Source organism: Cnephaeus nilssonii (genome assembly GCF_951640355.1).
Source record: "Cnephaeus nilssonii genome assembly, chromosome: 7".
NCBI lineage: Eukaryota > Metazoa > Chordata > Mammalia > Chiroptera > Vespertilionidae > Cnephaeus > Cnephaeus nilssonii.
This window is the reverse complement of record NC_137078.1, coordinates 77542538-77563386: the sequence shown is the minus strand read 5'-3', so window position 1 is coordinate 77563386 and position 20849 is coordinate 77542538.

Genomic DNA, 20849 nt, shown 5'->3' with positions numbered 1-20849 from the left:
GATCAACCAAAGGACTTGTATGCATGCATATAAACATAAGCGATGGACACGGACACTGGGGCGGTGGGGGCTTGTCCTGGGGGATGGGAGTGGCGGGGGAGGGGTCAATCAAGGAGACATATGTAATACTTTAAACAATAAAAAAAGGAGAGAAAATTGCTTTTCTTTTTATTAAATCCTCACCCTAGAATGTTTTTTTTTTAAAACACAAGAATATTTTTATTGTCTTTATTTATTTATTAAAATATGTTTTTATTTATTTCAGAGAGGGAGAGAGAGATAGAAACATCAAGGATGAGAGAGAGCCGAAACCGGTTTGGCTCAGTGGATAGAGAGTCGGCCTGCGGACTGAAGGGTCCCAGGTTCGATTCCGGTCAAGGGCATGTACCTTGGTTGCGGGCACATCCCCAGTAGGGGGTGTGCAAGAGGCAGCTGATTGATGTTTCTCTATCATCGATGTTTCTAACTCTCTATCCCTCTCTCTTCCTCTCTGTAAAAAAATCAATAAAATATATTAAAAAAAAAAAAAAAGGATGAGAGTGAATCATGATTGGCTGCCTCCTCACGCCCCCCACTGGGGATCAAGCCCACAACCCAGGCATGTTCCCTGACCAGGAATCGAATCATGACCTCCTGGCTCATGGGTTGACACACACCATTGAGCAACACCAGCAGGGCGGGTATATTTTAATTGATTTTAGAGAGACAGGAAGGGGGAGAGAGAGAGAGAGAAATGCCAATGTGAGAAACATCGATCAGTTGCCTCCCGTAGTACCCTGACTGGGGATGGAACCCGAAAACCTGGGTATGTACCCTGACCAGAGTCAAACCCACAATATTTGGTGAACTGGAATGATACTCCAACCAACTGAGCCACCCGGCCACAGCCTACACTTTAGATGTTTCTTCTCTTGTCCCCTCAGCTCTTGCCAACACCCTCCATTCTAATTGCCTAGCTCCATGGTCAGCAAACTGCGGCTCGAGAGCCACATGCAGCTCTTTGGCCCCTTGAGTGTGGCTCTTCCACCAAATACCACGGCCTGGGCGAGTCTATTTTGAAGAAGTGGCATTAGAAGAAGTTTAAGTTTAAAAAATTTGGCTCTCAAAAGAAATTTCAATCGATGTACTGTTGATATTTGGCTCTGTTGACTAATGAGTTTGTCGACCACTGGCCTAGCTCTATCTGCTCACAAGACTCTGAACTCAAACAGGCAGAGTCCATGTCATTCACCAAGCACAGTGTGTAACAAAACAAAAAATTTAGTTGTATTAACAGCTATGTGAAATTCACATTCAGGCATCCAGATTTGGGTGGAGTTATAGACTGGGGAGTTATAAGTGTAAATATGATCACTACAGGGATGGGAGAAAATGGGGTAAAGAGGAAAGAGGAGTAAAAAAAGGAGTCCTTAGAACTTTAACACTTAAGGTCATGTGAGTAGGAAAAGACCTAGAACAAGGCTGAGAAAAGCAGTAAGTTGGCAAGGACTGGGCAAAGGGCTTCGGAGCAGGTGAGCTCAGAGAGGACATGTGATCATGTGGTTTCCTCCAGCAGCTCGCAATAGCCTGAGATAGGAGCAGAGAAAGAGATCAGCTGGGTCTGACCCACGGTGAAGGCAGGGGAAGGTACGGGCAAGAAAAACGCCAGCCCTATGACAGGAAAAACAAAGTAAAACTAGGAAGGGCTGGTAGGTTGGGTGAGCATAGAGGGGTGGAGGGATGGGGTGGAAAAACAGGTGATGTGGACATGCGGGCATGAGGGAGCTGAAGGGAATTTGACATTTTTTCAGGGTCCAACCAGGGCATGCCATGCCTAGGATAAAAAAAAGGCCACCAAATAGCTTTTCTGGTTCTGCAGGACCTCAGCCTCCTTCAGAGTCTTCCTGAAGAGCTTTGGGAATCCCAGGGCCTTTTCATATCTGCCCAGAGTTCCTTCAGGAGCCTTGCTTCCCTTTTCCCTTCTCTTGCTCAAGAGAAGCCGACTATTGTCATGCTAATGCCCTATGACGGCTCTACTGCTGGTGAAGCTTAAGGGGGGCTGATGTGACTGCTCGTGCCCACCTGAGAGGCCACCCCTGACCAAAGTTAAGGGCACTGGTGTTGAAGGAAGCGGTGGTCAAGGGCTCAGGATTCCAGAGTCCAGGACATCTGGATTTCCATCCTGGCATTGCCATTCACCGGCTCTGTGACCTCGTTGACTAACTTCTCTGAGCATAGATTTTCTTATCTGCACGGGAGGATAATATAGAACCTACCTCATGGGATTGTTGTGAAGTGAAAATGAGGGGGAAATTTTTAAAAAATATATCTTTTTATTGATTTCAGAGAGAAAGGGAGAGGGATAGAGAGATAGAAACATCAGTGATGAGAGAGAATCATTGACTGGCTGCCTCCTGCAAGCCCCACACTGGGGATCAAGCCTGAAGCCTGGGCTTGTGCCCTGACCGGGAACCAAACCTGTGACCTTCTGGTTCATAGGTCGATGCTCAACCACTGAGCCACGCTGGCCAGGCTGAAAATGAGAAAAAAAATTTTAATGAAATTTCTTCTTCTTTAAAAAAAAAAAATGTATTTTATTAATTTCAGCGAGAAAGAGAGAGGGAGAGAGAGATAGAAACATCAGTGATGAGTCTTGACTGGTTTGGCTCAGTGGATAGAGCATCTGCCTGGGGACTGAAGGGTCCCAGGTTCGATTCCAGTCAAGGGCATGTACCTTGGTTGTAGGCACATCCCCAGTAGGGGGTATGCAGGAGGCAGCTGATCAATGGTTCTCTCTCATCAATGTTTCTAACTCTCTATCCCTCTCCCTTCCTCTCTGTAAAAAATCAATAAAATATATTATTTAAAAAAGAGAAAGAAACATCAGTGATGAGAGAGAATCTTTGATTGGCTGCCTCCTGCACACCCCCTACTGGGGATTGAGCCTGCAACCCCGGTATGTGCCCTTGACCTGAATTGAATCCAGGACGCTTCAGTCTGCAGACCAATGCTCTGCCCACTGAACCAAACCAGCTAGGGAAAAAATGAGAACATTTATGTAAACCACTTAGCATAATGCCCAGAGTGGGCAGCTAATGAATATTAGCAATTATGAAAATTTTTTGGTTAATCTTCACCTGAGGATATTTTCCCATTGATTTTTTTTTTAAGCGAGAGAGAGCCAAAGGGAGGGGGAGAGACAGAAAAACATCAATGTGAGAGAAAGAAACACATCCATTGGTTGCCTCCCGCACAGCAACCAAGCCTGCAATGAGGCATGTGCTCTTGACCAGAATCAAACCCCAGACCCTGCAGTCTGAGGGCCGACGCTCTATCCACTGAGCCAAACTGACCAGGGCATGCTTTTTGTTATTTACAGTTGACCCTTAAACAACACATTTGTACTACATGGGTCCACATATATATGGACTTTTTTTCAATAAATATACAGCTGGCCCTCTATATCCCCACCCCAGGTATGGAATCCATGGTTGGGAATGTGTGGGTGTGGAGGGCTGACTGTATGCATTGTTCTATGCCATTATTTGTTTGTATGTTTGTTTGTTTGTTTTACATGAGGGCTGGTTACCTCCCTCCTGGGCTTTTTGTTGTTGTTTTTTTATTGACTTGAGAGAGTAAGGGAGAGGAAGAGAGAAACATCAATGATGAGAGTCATTGATCCGCAGTCTCCTGCACACCCCCTACTGGGGATGGAGCCCTGACCAGGAATTGAACCATGACCTCCTGCTGGTTCATGGGTCAATGTCCAACCACTGAACCACACTGGCCAGACTCTATGCTGTTGTTTTCTTCGTTTTTTTGAGAGGAAGGGAGAGGAACAGAGAGATAGAAACATTGATTAGAGAGACTCATCATTGATCAGCTGCCTCCTGCACACCCCCAACAGGGGATCAAGCCCACAACCCAGGCATGTGCCCTGACCAGGAATGGAACCAGCAGCCTCTTGGTTCCTGGGTCAATACTCAACCACTGAGCTACACCAGCCGGGCATCTATGCTGTTTTTTATAAGGAACTTGAGCATCCCCAAACTTTGGTATTTGCAGGGGGTCCTGAAACCAATTCCCGGTGGATACCAAAGGACTACTGTAGTTAACTTTTGGGGGAATCTAAAGTTATATGTGGATTTTAAATATATCCTATCTAATAAAAGAGTAATATGCAGATTGACCACCACTCCAACACACAATATGTCTGCCCCCATGTGGTCAAAGATCCTGCCCCCATGTGGACACAAGATGGCCACCACAATATGGCCAGCAGGGGAGGGCAGTTGGGAGGCACCCGGCCTGCAAGGGTGGGAAGTTGGAGGCGATCAACCCTGCAGGGGAGGGCAGTTGGAGGTGATCAACCCTGCAGGAGAGGGCAGTTAAGGGTGACCGGGCCGGCAGAGGAGGGAAGTTGGGGGCAAACAGGCTGGCAGGGGAGCAATTAGGCATCAATCAGGCTGGCAGCAGAGTGGTTAGGGGGTGATCAGGCTGGCAGGCAGAAGTGGTTAGGGGCAATCAGGAAGGCAGGCAGGCAAGCAGTTGGGAGCCAGCAGTCCTGGATTGTGAGAGGGATAACCAACTGCCCATTTATCCCTCGAGGGGTCCCAGATTGGAGAGGGTACAGGCTGGGCTGAGGGACACCCCCTCCCTCCATGCACGAATTTCGTGCACCAGGCCTCTAGTATATTAATAATAGCCTAGGGCCGTCACGACTGGACGGACAACCAAACACCTGGGTCCCAGCAGCGGCGGCAGTGGCAGGAGTCAGGCCTGGGTCTATCACCGGTTAGAAGGCATCTCAGGGTGAGGACCATCACCTCAGCCAGAACTCAAGATGGTCACCTGGCCTGGCCTGGCCCCTCCTCAAAGGCAGCCCTTTCCTCCATGTACACTTCAGAGGACATACAGGGATGCCTAAGAGGCTGGGGCCATGGTGCCCCATCCCTACCCTACTCCCCTGGCCTCCTTCACCTGTGGCCCCCACAGAAGGGTATGTATGAGAGCCCTTTCCCTGATACCTCTCACCACTGTCTCCGGCCATCCCTCAGCACCCAGGCAAACTTGCCCTACTCACTTCCTCTCATCCCCTTCCAGGGCCTCTGCTCTGGATGGGGCCTTTGGAATCCAGGGCTCTGGCGTTTTACAACAGAGCTGGGGTGGGAAAGGGTAAACAGCACCAAAGATGGCTGATATGGCCACCCACCTCTGCCTCAGCTTGACCAATTAGTTCAGCCTCAGAACGTGGCACTCAGAGGGGATCCCTACTTCCCCAGCAACGGCTCTAGGGCCTCGGCCCCAGTACCAACCTCCTCTCCCCTTTGACCCTCCCCACAGCTGGTGCTTGTTGCAGCTCCGTGTGCCTTAACCACCCCTTCCTTCCCTATTTCTACAAAGGAGGCTGCATCTTTGTATGTTATATCCATATAAACTTAGTAACGTTTTGGGGGAAAAAACGATGACCAAGAGAATGCCGCAGTCAAGGTCCGGAGTCCAGCTCAGGAGAATGGAGAGAAGGGAGAATTCCATAAGTTGGCCGATGCAAAGGTATTTCTGAGTGACTGCCTGGCGTGTGACAGTTGTGTGACCGCAGAGGAAGGAGTCCAAGTTTCTCAGCAGAACACCAAGGACTTCTTCCGTGTTCTGAACCTTTGCTTTTGGTTTTCAAAATTCCCTGCTCCCCATCTATTGGCTCCCTCCCTTTGAGAGGCACTGTCGTCGTCACATGGGTGCAACTGGAATATTGTATCTCAAGAGGATTGCCCCAATGTACATATCCTTTTATCCGACAATGAAAAAAATCCCAAAGAATAAGAATGGAGAAAGACTACTGTCCTTTACCCTAACTGGTTTGGCTCAGTGGATAGAGCGTCGGCCTGCGGACTGAAAGGTCCCAGGTTCGATTCCGGTCAAGGGCATGTACCTTGGTTGCGGGCACATCCCCCGTAGGAGGTGTGCAGGAGGCAGCTTTCGATGTTTCTAACTCTCTATTCCTCTCCCTTCCTCTCCGTAAGAAATCAATAAAATATATTTAAAAAAAAAAAAAAAGACTACTGTCCTTTAGGCTTAAAAAAACCTTGGTTCTGTCCATGCGCCTCTGAGAGATTGGATGAGGAAATGGCCCATTTTGGCCCTGACTTTACCCACTTATGTTACTCTTGAAGGTGTCTTTGCCACAATGTGAATAAACTGCCACCTTTGGGAATAGAGGCTCATACGAACGCCTGCATTCCCAACTTTTCTTGAAACAGACCTATGTTCTGCAGCTGTGGCCACCATCCTGAGACCAGGTCCCATCGCTGGGAATCAGCGGGCACTGGAGTGGACCCCCCCACTCCCGTGGCCTTTTATATTCAGGGATTGAGCTGAACTCACTTTGGGGGACACCTGGCAAGAGTGACAGGTGTCACAGATAGAAGGATGGAGGATGGAGAGGCAGACACCCTGCTCGGTCCCTCCCTGGGTGGGGTCAGGCAGATGAAGGCCGGCCAGCCTGCCCCACAATTGGGTGAGATAGCATCCTCTGTGTCCACCTCTCACCCCGTGGACCCAACCACTCCCCTCAGCTCCAGGCAGCCCTCTGCATTCCATGACAGCACGCTCTGCCCTCACATACTGCTCGCCCTAAATGAGAAGGAAGAGAGCAGTTGGCCCTCAGACAACTACACAGAAAGATAGGGCTCACAGCTGGCGAGCACAGTAGTGGTGGCAGTGGCAGGAGCCTCTCCTGCCTCTGTGGCGGTGCTAAGGAGCAGCGAGCTGAGTGGTAAGGAGAGGCAAGCAGGTGGGCAGTAAGGAGCAAGGGGTCCTGGACTGTGAGAGGGATTTCCAACTGTTGGCTTCCAACTGTAAGCCGGCAGGCAGACATCCCCTGAGGGGTCCTGGACTGCAGGCTGGGCTGAGGGACACCCCCCTCCCCAGTGCATGAATTTCATGCACCGGGCCTCTAGTATAATAATTAAAGCGTAATATGCTAATTAGACTGGACATCTTTCCAGGTGACCTTCCCGATGAAGCCGGGGCTGCGAGGGAAGCCCGGGTCCTGGGTGCCAGAGGGAAACCGGTGCTGGCAGCCGGGGGAAGGAAGGCCTACTACTGCATGAATTTCATGCATCGGGCCTCTAGCATATATATATATATATTGATTTCAGAGAGAAAGGGAGAGGGAGAGAGAGATAAAAACATCAATGATGAGGGAGAAATATTGATCAGCTGTCTCCTGCACACCCCCTACTAGGGATCGAGCCCTCAACCTAGGCATGTGCCCTGATTGGGAATCAAACCATAACCTCCTGGTTCAACCACTGAGCCACGCAGATCGGGCTATGTGTGGATTTTTGACTGCATGGGGAGGCGATTGGTGCCCCTAACCTCTGTGTTGCTCAAGGGTCAACTGTATAATCCTTCTTACATTGACTAACTCATTTAACAAATAAGCACATGTGCCCAGTGCTTCTGCCAAAAGATATTTCCTGATATTTCCCAACATTTAGCATGTCCCCTCATCCTGCTGTGGCTTTGCACATGCTGTTTGCTGTGCTTGAATTGCCCTTCACTCCTCATCTGGCTGGCCCATTTGCCCTTTGGGCTAACACCTAGTACCTTAAAGAACTTGCCAAGACTTTTCAGACTGGGTCACATACTTCCTCTGGGCTTGCACATGACCAGTGCTATCTCATTGCACAACTCCAGGGGTGCCAATCATATAGAACCCTAGAGTTTTGCAACGTGGCAATGTTGCCCATATCGCTCCTCTGTTTCCCTTTATCATAATTTTTATCAGACACTTACTATAATGACTTATTTACCTATTGATCTCTACCTCTAGACTCTGAACTCCTCGAGGACTCTGCCTGACACAGTGTCAGCTCTCAGTGAATGCTCATCTGAATGAAGGGATTCTGCATGCATCCTTGCATTTTGGGGCTCCCAGTTTGGCTGGGAAGACATAATGAACAAACATAAAACATGTCAAATATTAAACATGACCAGAAGTTTCACAGCCCTATGTGTGTTCAGATCGAGGTTTTCTAGAACAGACAAACAGTAAGGGAGGATGAAGTGGTCAGAGTGGTGGACTGGAGCTGAGACATAAAGAATGAGTTTGCAGCCTTGCTGATTTGGCTCAGTGGATAGAGCATCAGCCCATGGACTGAAGGGTCCCAGGTTTGATTCTGGTCAAGGGCATGTACCTTGGTTGCAGGTACCCCAGCCCTGGTCGGGGTGTGTGCAGGAGGCAACCAATCGATGTGTCTCTCTCACACCGATGTTTCTCTCTGTCTTGCCCTCTCTCTTCCACTCTCTCTAAAAATCAATGGAAACATATCCTCAAGTGAGGATTAACAAAAAAAAAGAAAGAATGAGTGTGCACTTGGAAAACCCAATGCCCCATACTTTGGGTTGCTCCACTCAGAAATGGGAAGAATTCTAGTCTTCCTCCACGATGTTCATCTAGGCCTGTGGCCGGCAAACTGCGGCTCGCGAGCCACATGCGGCTCTTTGGCCCCTTGAGTGTGGCTCTTCCACCAAATACCACGGCCTGGGGGAGTCTATTTTGAAGAAATGGCATTAGAAGAAGTTTAAGTTTTAAAAATTTGGCTCTCAAAAGAAATTTCAATCGTTGTACTGTTGATATTTGGCTCTGTTGACTAATGAGTTTGCTGACCACTGATCTAGGCCAAAATGAAGGAAGTAATCTTTTCAAAGTTCTTACAAGGATGTTATATATCTAAGAGGGACCATCATGGATTAATGCTCTTTGCCAGGCGCCCTGCCCCCCTTTTTTAAATGCATTTTAATCTGGGGCATGGCTTGAAGCAAAAGGGCATGACATTGCTCTAAAATATAATTTGAGTTATCCCCATTATGGGCAGGGCTTAGATTATGAGGCTCTTAGGAGAGTGTTTCACACACACACACACACACACACACACACACACACACACAATATGGATTTAGACAATGCTGTTCCTAAGAATAAACACTTTTTGGTAAGAGTGTGTGTGTGTGTTTGATCTACATTTAATCATCCCTCTGTCATCCGCACTTGCCCCCAAAAGGCCAAATCTGAACAATGAGGAGGAGGTATAGCTCCTCACTTCTCACTGGAGAAGAGACTCTAAAGAGACGGGACATTGACAGAAAAAATGCCAAGCCCACCCTAGGTTATTTGGCTGAAGCTCATTTCCTGCACCCCTCCAACCTCCTGCTGTGATATTCTTCTAGACTAATAACTCAGATTTTGGGAAGTGTTCTGCTAAGTGTTTCTTTAAAAAATATATTTTATTATTGATTTCAGAGAGGAAGGAAGAGAGCGATAGGAACATCAATGATGAGAGAGAATCACTGATCAGCTGCCTCCTGCACACCCCCTATGGTGGTGGGGGGAATAACCCAGGCATGTGCCCTGACCAGGCATCGAACCATGACCTCCTGGTTCATAGGTCAACGCTCAACCACTGAGGTACACCGGCTAGGCTGCTAAGTGTTTATTATCCTATGGCTCCTATTCCATTGGCTTAGGGGGGTGAGGTTTCCTGCAGAGTTTGATGGAGATTTTGCTTGGTGCAGAACTGAGAAGGTGGTCTCTTTCTGTGGGTGCGAGGGAAGGAAAATCTGAGGAGAATGACATTAGAAACTGAGTGTACTCATGAGGGGACATTCTGTTAACAGGTTTTGGTTCTTTTTTCCCCGTGGGCAGTCATGTGACACGTACAACTTAGAATGATTTCTTCTAGTTGTATTTCCTTACAGGAATTCCTGCCCCTTCAGTGAAGTCTGTCGCAAGCACATGGGCCTTGAATTCATGGCAGCATTGTAGAGACAGCATGTCCAGAAGTGGGGCTGAGAAGGAGTCCTGCTGGGCATTAGGCTCCAGAGCAGGAGAGGGAGAAAGGGGATTTTCCTTGATGGAGAATAAAATATGAAGCAGTCCATTGTAAGGTAAAGACAGTGAGGGTAAAGGGCAGGACTTCAACAAAAGCTTAGGTAAACCCTGGAAACTACCTTTTCTGGGGATGGAGATCTTCAAGTCCAACTTCTGGCTGGAACAGAGGGTGTGGTGAAGTCACAGGGAATGAGGTAGGAGAGGTAGATGTGGGTGCCCCTTAGTCTTAGTCCCAGTCCCTGTTGCAGCCTGCCTCCCATGCCCTCCTTCCCTCAGGCCCTCAGGCTGTGGGCTGTGCCCATGCTTCTTCACCCCTCTGTGCTCTGTGGCAAGGTCCTGGATAACTAGCAGGATGGATTCTGACCACCTGAAGACACCTCCACATACCACCTGCCCTACCCTTCACCTCTCTCTTCTTCCTGGTGGTCGAGGAGGTCCTCCAGAAGCTCAAGGAAAGCTACAACCACCTTCACTTTGGCCCTTTCTGCCACGAGGGAGCCAAACTGAGCACCAGAAGAGGAGTGGGGTGAGGGGAGAAGCTCAATAATCTGCTGCTTTCCCTTCTGTGACCACCTACTCCTACCCAACATAGTAAGCTCAGAGCCTGGAGTTCAGAGGGCAGAGACCACAGCTTACCACCTAAGGTTTAGAACCCAGCCAAGCCCAGCTCCAAAGATCAGCCCAGGGCCTAGAACCTAGAGCCCAAACAAGCCCAGCTCTGGTCCAAAATCCAGCTCAGAATCCAGAACTAAATCCAGCTCAGAATCCAGACTGCAGAGCCCGGAGCACAACTCCGTCCAGGACCAAATACCAGCCAGAGCCAAAAACCAGGGCTTAGAATTTAGAACAGCTGACAACCCAAAGCCAGAAGGCCCAAAGCTCAGAGCCTAGAATTCAGGCCAACGTTAGAGCCAAGATCTCGACCCCAGAGCAGTCCGACTCCCGTTTAGAACCTATCCAGCCCAAAGCCTACAACCCAGCACAGACCCATCTTAGCTCCAGAACCTAAAGTCCAGCCTAATAATTAGGGTGGTCTAGAGCCCCACCACACCCAGCCCAGAGCCTAGCAGATCCTCGGTGCTCCTTTTAGGGGCAGCCCCAAAGGGAGAATTCAAGGCTGCAAACTGAGGAGGAGGAATTCCAGATCTCTACCTTACTTCTGGCTGGAGGTGAAAAGGAACTGATTATTTGTGTGTGTGACAGGGCGAGTGTTCTGTGGTCCTCCTAGCCCTGGTCTGGAAGGTCCATCCTGGGGATTCAGCTAGCAGGCAAAACATGGGCCACCCCTCAGAATCCCACTGCTGTTGACTTGCTATGTGACCTTGAACAAGCCCCTTCCTTTCTCTGGTATCACTTCTCCTAGAAAGGAAATCAGGAAGTGCTTTATTTAGACCCATAGATCGGGGAAACATAGAGGAAGGAGTTATTACAAATAGCCCTTTCATTCATTTAGTCTTTCATTCATCAAACATTTATTGAACACATATAATAGGTAAACTTTAAGCAGGGGGTGAAATGGTCAGGTTTGTGGTTTTTTTTTAATTTGTCTGTTGTTGGGAATTGGATCAGAGGGGACCAGTTAGGGCAGTGGTTGGCAAACTCATTAGTCAACAGAGCCAAATATCAACAGTACAATGATTGAAATTTCTTTTGAGAGCCAAATTTTTTAAACTTAAACTTCTTCTAATGCCACTTCTTCAAAATAGACTCGCCCAGGCCGTGGTATTTTGTGGAAGAGCCACACTCAAGGGGCCAAAGAGCCGCATGTGGCTCGCGAGCCGCAGTTTGCCGACCACGGAGTTAGGGCATTGCTGCAACAGTCCAGGAGAAATGGGATGAGGGTCTGAGGATCATAGTAATGGCAGTGTTAACTTTATAAAGTGACAGATGTAGTCACCTTAATCCTCTGCTCAGAATCTTTTCATCCCCCCCCCCCCCCCCCCCCCCCCCCGCCTAGGCCCCCTCCGCTATCTTCAGGATGAGGATGCAAGGCCTCCTTCCATCTTCTCAGCCTTAGGGCTTACCAATTTCCCATCCAGCAAATGTCCAGAGAGTCCAAGCTGCTAAGTGTTTCTGTACTCACCATCCTTCATCACACTTCCAGGTCTGTGGTGTTCCCTTTGCCTGGCACACCCTTCCATGTCTTAGGCCAGTGATGGCGAACCTATGACACGCGTGTCAGCACTGACACGCATAGCCATTTCTGATGACACACGGCCGCTGAGGTGGCCGCATGCTGAGGATGAAACATTTGCTGCTCCTGAGGATGAAACATTTGCGAAATAATGTTTTTTCCTCAAAGTGACACACTACCCGAGTTATGCTCAGTTTTTTGGCGAAGTTTGACACACCAAGCCCAAAAGGTTGCCCATCACTGGCTTAGGCATTCTTACTTACCCTTCAGGGTTTAGTTCCATCATCGCCTCCTCGGTGAAGACTTCCCAGACTTTCACCCCTCAAGCAAAATCTAGTATTCTCAAGTCTGTGCACTCAGATCTCCATTAGGTCTTTGTTACATTACTTTTAACTTTTTTTAAAAATTCTATTTACATTACTTTTAACTTTTTCTGCTTATGTTTGTCACCACAATTCAAAGTTACTTCCTCAAAGATCACCCATGCTTTATTCAATTCTGTGTTGCTGGGTGGGCCCAAGTAGGCTAGTGAACACAACACCAAGGCAACTTTCACACCTTCTCCAAGTATCTTTTTCTTTTCTTTTTTTTAAAAGGCCCTAGCTGGTGTGGCTCAGTTTGTTGAACATTATCCCATATACCAAGAGGTGGCAGGTTGGGTTCCTGGTTGGGGCACATATCTGGTTGTGGGCTTGATCCCCAGTAGAGGACCGATGTTTCTCTCTCTCATCAATGTTTCTCTCACCCTCTCCCTTCCTCTCTCTCTGAAAATCAATAAAAACATATTTAAAAACAAACAAACAAAAAACCTGAAACTATTTTTGTAAAAAGGCTCTCATGTTTCTTTTGAAAAAAATCCTCACCCAAGAATATGTTTTTTATTAATTTTACAGAAAGACGGTGAAAGAGAGAACCATTGATGTGAGAGAAATATTGATCAATTGCCTCCCATCTACACCCTGACCTGGGATTGAACCTGAAACCTTTTGGTGTACAGAATGATGCTCCAACTAACTGAGCCACCCAGTCAGGGCAGGCCCTCATGTTTTAAGTTTTTAAACCCAGAACAGAAATGTGTTTTTCCATTGTCTATTTGTTGTTGTTGTTCTTATTTATTTCTTTTTCTTTATTTTCTTTTATTTATTTTTCAACACCATTTATTCCCCCTATGCCCTCTTCTACCTCCACACTCCCCCCCCCACCAGAAATCACCACACTGTTGTCTGTGTCTATGAGTTTTTCTCTCTCTTTTTTCTTTCAGTCTCTCCCTCCATCATTATCTGTCAATCAAAGGCATCTTGCCAATCAGAGGAAATGGATAAAGGAAAGAAAATTATCATTTGTTGAGATCCAACTGTAAGGTTTGTTTTGTACCCACAAATTGTCTCACCTGACCTTCAGGATAAAAATATGAGGCATTATTACAGATCAGATAAATGAGACTCAAAGAAGTTAAACGACCTGCCCTAAGTCACAGAGCTAGCTAGGGACAGAAGTAGATTGAAACCCTGATGAGCCTGACTCTAAACTGCACTTGTTAAGGGCCCCAGCTATGCCATTATCTTTTGCTCCTAATCAGCATAGGATCACCACAAAGTCTGAAGGTAGCCATCAAAAGCTGGAGGTTTCCACATGCCATAGTGAAAATGGAAGCAGCCATCACATGGTGCTGGGTTGTCCAACGTGCTTTTTGGGCATGTGGGCTGGGGTGGGGGTGGGGGTGACTTCTGGACTTCCCAAGGCAGGTTTTGCTTCTGCCTTGCTGACCCGAGTCCAGCAAATCATGTAGTCTGAAAGACTCTTCCAGTTCTGAAAGGGTCTAGGCCAGGAGATAAAGGCAGGGCCTCCATGTGGTGGGAGCATGAGGAAAGCCAGGTCAGACTCCTGGCCAGCCAGGAAGGGAGAGGTATTGCTCAGGCTTCAGGCCCCACCCCTTCCTCTAAGGCCAGGCTGTGGCTCGTGCCCAGAGTACACCTCACCTGATCTTGTAAGGCTCCTGAGGCTATCGGTAGGTTGGTCCAACCCCTGAGGCTCCCTCACAGCTGTGCCAGGGCCTGAATAGCTGTGACTCTCTCAGCTGACCCACCCAGCTTCTTCCATTCCATCATTCTTAGGTCTTCTCAGCACTCAGAGTTTTCTTGGCAAGTGGGATTGTTTCTCTCTTCTGGGAAGACCTTGATCTTGAGGGAGTCCAGGATGAGAAGATGCAGGGCACTGGTTGGTGGGGGCAAGGGAGGGCCACCAGGTGTCCCAAGTGTCGATGTAAGAAACGCTCAAACCTGTAGAGAATTCTTAAGAGTCTATTTGAGCCAAACTGACAACATGTGCTGGGGAACAAGATCTCAAATATTCCAGAGAACAACGGTATTGCAACTTCTTATATGCATTTGAAATTAAGGAGGGGATGTAAGGAAGATTGAAGAAAGCAATGTGGGGATTGGATTTAGAGGATAGTTAACAAGATTATGTGCCTTCTTAAGAATGGTTATGTCTTTAAGGGGTGTTACTGCTAATATCTCGAAGGTATGTTCATCTATCAGGGGTGAGGAACCTTTTTTCTGCCAAGAGCCATTTGGATATTTATAACATCATTCACGGGCCATACAACATTATCAAGTTAAAAATTAGCCTGATATATTTGGTCAAACATTTAATTAACTGACCTCACCCTTAATGCCTTGGCATGGCCAGACCAAATGATTTCTTGGGCCTTAAATGGCCCTTGGGCCAATGTTCTCCACCCCGGAAGATGCACAAGAATAATGGACAGAGCTTGCTTAAGGCAAAGATAAACCTTTTCATTTATTTATTTATTTATTTATTTATTTATTTATTTATTTATGAGAGAAAGAGAGAAAGAGAGAGAGAGAGAGAGAGAGAGAGAGAGAGAGAGAGAGAGAGAGGTGAGAAACATCAGTTGTCTCCCTTATGGACCCTGACCAGGGATCAAACCCACAACCTAGGTATGTGCCCTTACCAGGAATCAAATCGAACCCTCAACCTTTTGGTGTACAGGACAATGCTCCAACCAACTGAACTACCTGGCCAGGGTGGCAAAGATAAATCTTTTAAATATATATATATAGTTTTATTGATTTCAGAGAGGAGGGGAGAGGGAGAGAGAAATAGAAACATCAATTATGAGAGAAAATCATTGATTGGCTGCCTCCTGCATGCCCCACACTGGGGATTAAGCCTGCAACCCAGGCATGTGCCCTGATCAGGAATTGAACGGTGACCTCCTGGTTCATGGGTCACCACACAACTACTGAGCCACACAGGCCAGGCAAGATAAACCTTTTAGTAAAAAGTTAGATGCCTAGGCACTGGTTAGTGTGGCTCAGTTGGTTGAGGGTCGGCCTGTGCCCCGAAAGGTCACCAGTTCAATTTCCAGTCAGGTCACATGGCCAGGTTGTGGGTTCAGTCCATAAGGGAGGCAATCCACCAATGTTTCTCTCTCTCATTGATAGTTCGCGCACGCGCTCTCTCGCTCTCTAAAAAAAAAAAAATCAATAAAAATATATTTTTTTAAAAAAAGGAAAATAAAACTTACATGCCTAGGACATGATCCATCATGACTTGCCTAGTTAGGAACCTGTGAGGCGACTTTCAATTGAACCCTTTTATTTCATCCACACAAGGAATGTCTGGAAACTCTTCATGCCCCTCCTCCCCCTGACAACTGAGGCTCAGAAGCCAGACTCATCACCCAGCCCATTCCTGAAGCCCAGGATAGGGGGCCTCTCTCTGGAGTGGTCTATAGCTTTGTGGGATCACGGATCAGCCTTGAGACTTCTGCCTCACAATTGCCCAACCAACATCCAGGCAGGAACTGGCAGCCTCAGGTGACTTCAAGAGTCCTCAACTAATTTTTCCCCAAAGAACCTCTCTTGGGATCCTCAGGAGTCCCTCCTTCCTACTTTCTGTCCACCCCACCCTCACCCCGAACAAACAAAGGGACTAATTGGGAACAGGTTGAAGTATTCCCAACACCGTAGCTGTTCCAGGAAGCTCTTGTTCCAGGGCCTTCCCAGCCGGTGCCTCTTCAACCTGGCCATTCCCTGGGCTCAGGCCTTAGGCAGGGGTCCTCAAACTTTTTAAACAGGGGGCCAGTTCACTGTCCCTCAGACCGTTGGAGGGCCGGACTACAGTTTAAAAAAAAACTATGAACAAATTCCTATGCACACTGCACATATCTTATTTTGAAGTAAAAAAACAAAATGGCAAAAACACCCGCATGTGGCCCGCGGGCCGTAGTTTGAGGACACCTGCCTTAGAGCACCATTAGGCAGGACGTAAACTTACCAGTGGTTATTGAACTAAGTATTGTTAGGGCATGGGCTGGGCTCCTTTTCTCCAGAAGTCAGGGTGGTAGGTCTGCTAGTTAGGGACTGAAAAGGTCTTACCATTAGATAACAGATCAGTGTTGCCAAGATATACTACTTGGCAACACTGGCATCTGACAACACCTTCACTTAGCAACAATCTCCTAGCACCAACACCTCAACAGCTCTACCTGACAATCCTGCCTAGAAGCATTCCGGTCTGCTAAAAATACCACCTTGAGTCCCTGACATAAAGCTAGTCCCTAGCCATTCATATCAAAATTTCTCCCTTCTGACTTAAGTGGTCTTACTTGATGAGGTTTTGCTCAGCATACTAATAATGATAATAATAAACCCTTTTAAGTGCTTTCTATATGGCAAGCACTGTTCTAGGCACCCCACTTAATCCTCGTGACAACGCTATGAGGTACAATTATTATCCCCATTTGGCAGGTGGGAAAGTGAGGATCAAAGAGATTCACTAATTTGCCCAAGAATAAACTGTAATGGTAGAGACAGGCTATGAAGCCCGGTAATCTGTCTTCTGGGATCTTTGCACTTAACTTGGCTGCTCTGTTTACCAAGAAGCTCAGGGGACCTGGGGAACTCCCCAAAAGGCCTTCAAGGGAGTGTTCTGGGGCATTGAAGAAGCCCTCCAGGCTCGGCATGGTGCCCTGTGAGGGCACAGGTAGGTGGAGAGCAACCAGGAGAGCACTGACGTTCATTTGCCTTAGGTCCTGAGGCTGGGCTAGATCCAGAAAGGGTTAGAGGGTGTTCCCACTACAGAGCAGGGAGCTGCTGGTCTGCTCCTCAGGGAGAAGCCCTTGTCCTCACTGCTGTCCTAGCTAGAACATTGCTATGAAGAATGGGCCCAGGTCTCTGCTCCAGGCTCCTGAGGTTAATATGGTTGGAGAGGTTACCTTCTGTCCATTGTGGACTGGAACCTCACCAAAGCCCCAGGCCTGGTGGTGTGGGGGTATGAGGGTAGGAGGGAGAGTGGCAAGAGGCCCAATGGAGACACATGGTCAGGACTGTATTCGTCTGGAGGACAACATCTCTAAGTGACAAATTCATTGACAGAAAAAGATGCCTGATTCTGGGGTTATAAAATTAGTTCCTGCTTCCCCTCTCTGAGTTTCAGGTTCATCATGTTAAATAGGGGTAACAACTACTCTCTTCAGTGGTGTTATAAGGAGTAAATGAGATTGTGTGAATAACAGGTGCTTTCCTAGTGCTTGCTCAGCACACAGTGGGTATTGAATAATCGGGAACTGTTGGATTAGCAGTTAATGGTAAATAAGTGTCTGTAGAGATGTGTTATGGGGCTCTCTCCAGACCAACAGTATGCATGGTGGAGTTGAAGTCCCTAGTCTAGAACAGCCTAGGTCTAAACTTAGAGAGGGAGAGCCCTTGCTGGTGTGGCTCAGTTGGTTGAGTGTTGTCCCATGCAACAAGAGGTCACTGGTTGGATACCTAGTCAGGGCACATGCCTGGGTTTCCGGCTCCATCCCCAGTAGGGAGCATGCAGGAGGCAGCCAATCGATGTTTCTCTCTCTCCCTCTCTCTAAAATCAATAAAAACATGTTTTAAAAACTAAACTTAGAGAGGGAGAGAAAACAGTGGGCAATAGAACCAACATTCACAACAATTTTGGTGAAAACACAATACCATATACAGATGATGTATTATAGAATTGTACACCTGATATCTGTATAATTGTATTAAACAATGTCACCTCAATAAATTCAATAAAAATGAAAAATGGGGTTTTATCTAAAAAAAATACCATATAGACAAAAATTAACAACAAAAACCTACAAAATTTTGACAAGTTGGAATAAGCAAGATGACATTGTCCTTCTGTAGCTCCAAGACATTGCACAAAGCAGAGGCAGGGGAAGAGACCTCACTTGACCCCCAGCTCCAGTGAAAAGGATCTGAATGATTTAGTTGACCACAACCTGATGGGAACTAATCATGGGAGAGAAAGACTCCGAAGCCCAGCAGCCTTAGGCTGCATTAACAATGTGTCGATCCAGACTAGAGGAAATAATGGGCCTATTGTGTTGGCTTGGTCAGGCCATATCTGGAATCTTGCATTGCTACAGTGACAGACTGGAATCTGGCCAGGACTGGGACCAGCTCAGCCTCAGCTCCCAGGCACTTGTGCTAAGCACATCCTGTGCATTTTTTTTTATTTGTTTGTTTCACACCAAAATAACCCTTTAAGATAGTCACTCTTTTTTAAAAATATATATATTTTATTGATTTTTTTTGCAGAGAGGAAGGGAGAGGGATAGAGAGTTAGAAACATCGATGACAGAGAAACATCAATCAGCTGCCTCTTGCACACTCCCCACTGGGTATGTGCCCACAACCAAGGTACATGCCCTTGACTGGAATTGAACCTGGGACCCTTCAGTCCGCAGGCCGACGCTCTATCCACTGAGCCATACCGGTTAGGGAAGATAGTCACTCTTTTAAAAAAAATCTTTATTGATTTCAGAAAGAAAGAGATAGAAACATCAATGATGAAAGAGAATCATTGATAGGCTGCCTCCTGCAAGATCGGGGATTGAGCCTACAACTGGAGCATATGCCCTGATCATGGGATCGAACCGTGATCTTCTGATTCATAGGTCGACACTCAACCACTGAGCCACCACAGCTGGGCCAGATAGTCACTCTCTTTGTTGTTGTTAATTCTCACCCGAGGATATTTTTCCATTGATCTTTTAAACTGATAAGAACAGATACTACACTTGATCTTAGCCAAAAGGCCGAGAAGCGATCCATTGATCTTTTAGAGAGAGTGGAAGAGAGAGGGAAAGACAGAGAGAAACATCGATGTGAGAGAAACACATTGATTGGTTGCCTCCTGCATGTGCCCAGACCAGGGCCTGGACTGGGGATGAGCCTGCAACCATGGTACGTGCCTTTGACCAGAATCAAAACCAGAACCCTTTGGTCAGCAGGCTATCCACTGAGCCAAACCGGCTCAGGCCAAACAGTCACTCTTAATATCCCTACTTTATTTTATTTATTTTTTTTAATTTCTTTATTAAGGTGTCACATATTTGTCCTCATCCCCCCATTCCCATCCCACACCCCTCCCCACGGATGCCCCCACCTCCCTGTTGTCCTTAACCATTGGTTAGGCTCGTATGCATGCACACAAGTCCTTTGGTTGATCTCTCCCCAATATCCCTACTTTATATACAGGAAGGTTAGCTGGGTTGCCCAGAATCAATCACACAGCTAGTAAATGGAGGAGCCTGGGGCTTCTCCACATGGGCCTCTCTTGTACTTGTACCTGGGGAAGGCTGAACATGTATCATTGAACATATGTTTATTTTATTTTATTTATTTTATTTTATTATTTTATTTTATTTTAGTTATTTTATTTTATTTATTTTATTTTAGTTATTTTATTTTATTATTTTATTTTATTTTATTTTACATACTAGAGGCCTGATGCACAAAATTCGTGCAAGAATGGGCCTGCCTTCCCCTGCTGCTGGCACTGGCTTCCCTCTGGCACCTGGAACCCAGGCTTCTCTTGCAGCCCCAGCTTTGTCCAGAAGGTCGTCCGGAAGTACATCTGGTGTAATTAGCATATTATGCTTTTATTATTCTAGATATTTTTATTAATTTCAGAGGGGAAGGCAGAGGGAGAGAGAGAAGCATCAATGATGAGAGGGAAACATTGATTGGCTTTTTACTGCATGCCTCCTACTGGGGATGGAATTCGAAACTGTGCCCTGACTAGAATTGAACCGTGACCTGGTTCTTAGGTCGAAGCTCAACCATTGAGCCAGGGCACCACCAGCCTCTTGAGTGTCTGCCTGGGATGATGTTGGCACAACTGACCAAGAGGTGTCAGAAAGACTGTTATTTGGCATCTATGTGTGGTCTCTGTGCTAGACTAATGTCTTCTCATCTTCTTTCCAGGACCAGATTGATGACTCAGTACTCTCTTTTTCAAACCTTTCTTGAATTGTTTCAACCCAGAGTGCCATGGTAGCTTTGTATCTCGCAGGGCTTCTTGTTGGGGAGACACATGCGGTCTTCTGGTAATGTTTGCCAGAGGGACGGAGCAGGGCTGGAAAGAGGGAAGGCTTTGGGACGGGACAAAATCTTCCCAGCCTGGTTCCCCCACATGTGTGTCTCCCTTTCTTCAACTGTAAAATGGAGATAATAATAGTACCACCCTCATTTGGTGATTGTGAGGGCTGAATGAGATCATGGTGAGCATCTAGGAAACTCTCCATAAAAGGCTGCTCTTATCATCACGTGTAGCAGTGTAGCAGCGGCTGTGGTCCCGGCTCCTCTCCACCACTAGTGAGTTCCGTGACCGCAGGCGAGCGTTGCCTCATCTTTCTCCCCCGTCTCTGAGGGCCCCAAAGGTGCCAATGGCAGGAAGAGGAAATGGGGAATGAAAGAGGGGCATCGGTAAGGAAATACCAGGGCTACATCCTCCAGGTTTGGAGGAGAGGGAGATTCAAGTGACTCCAGATTT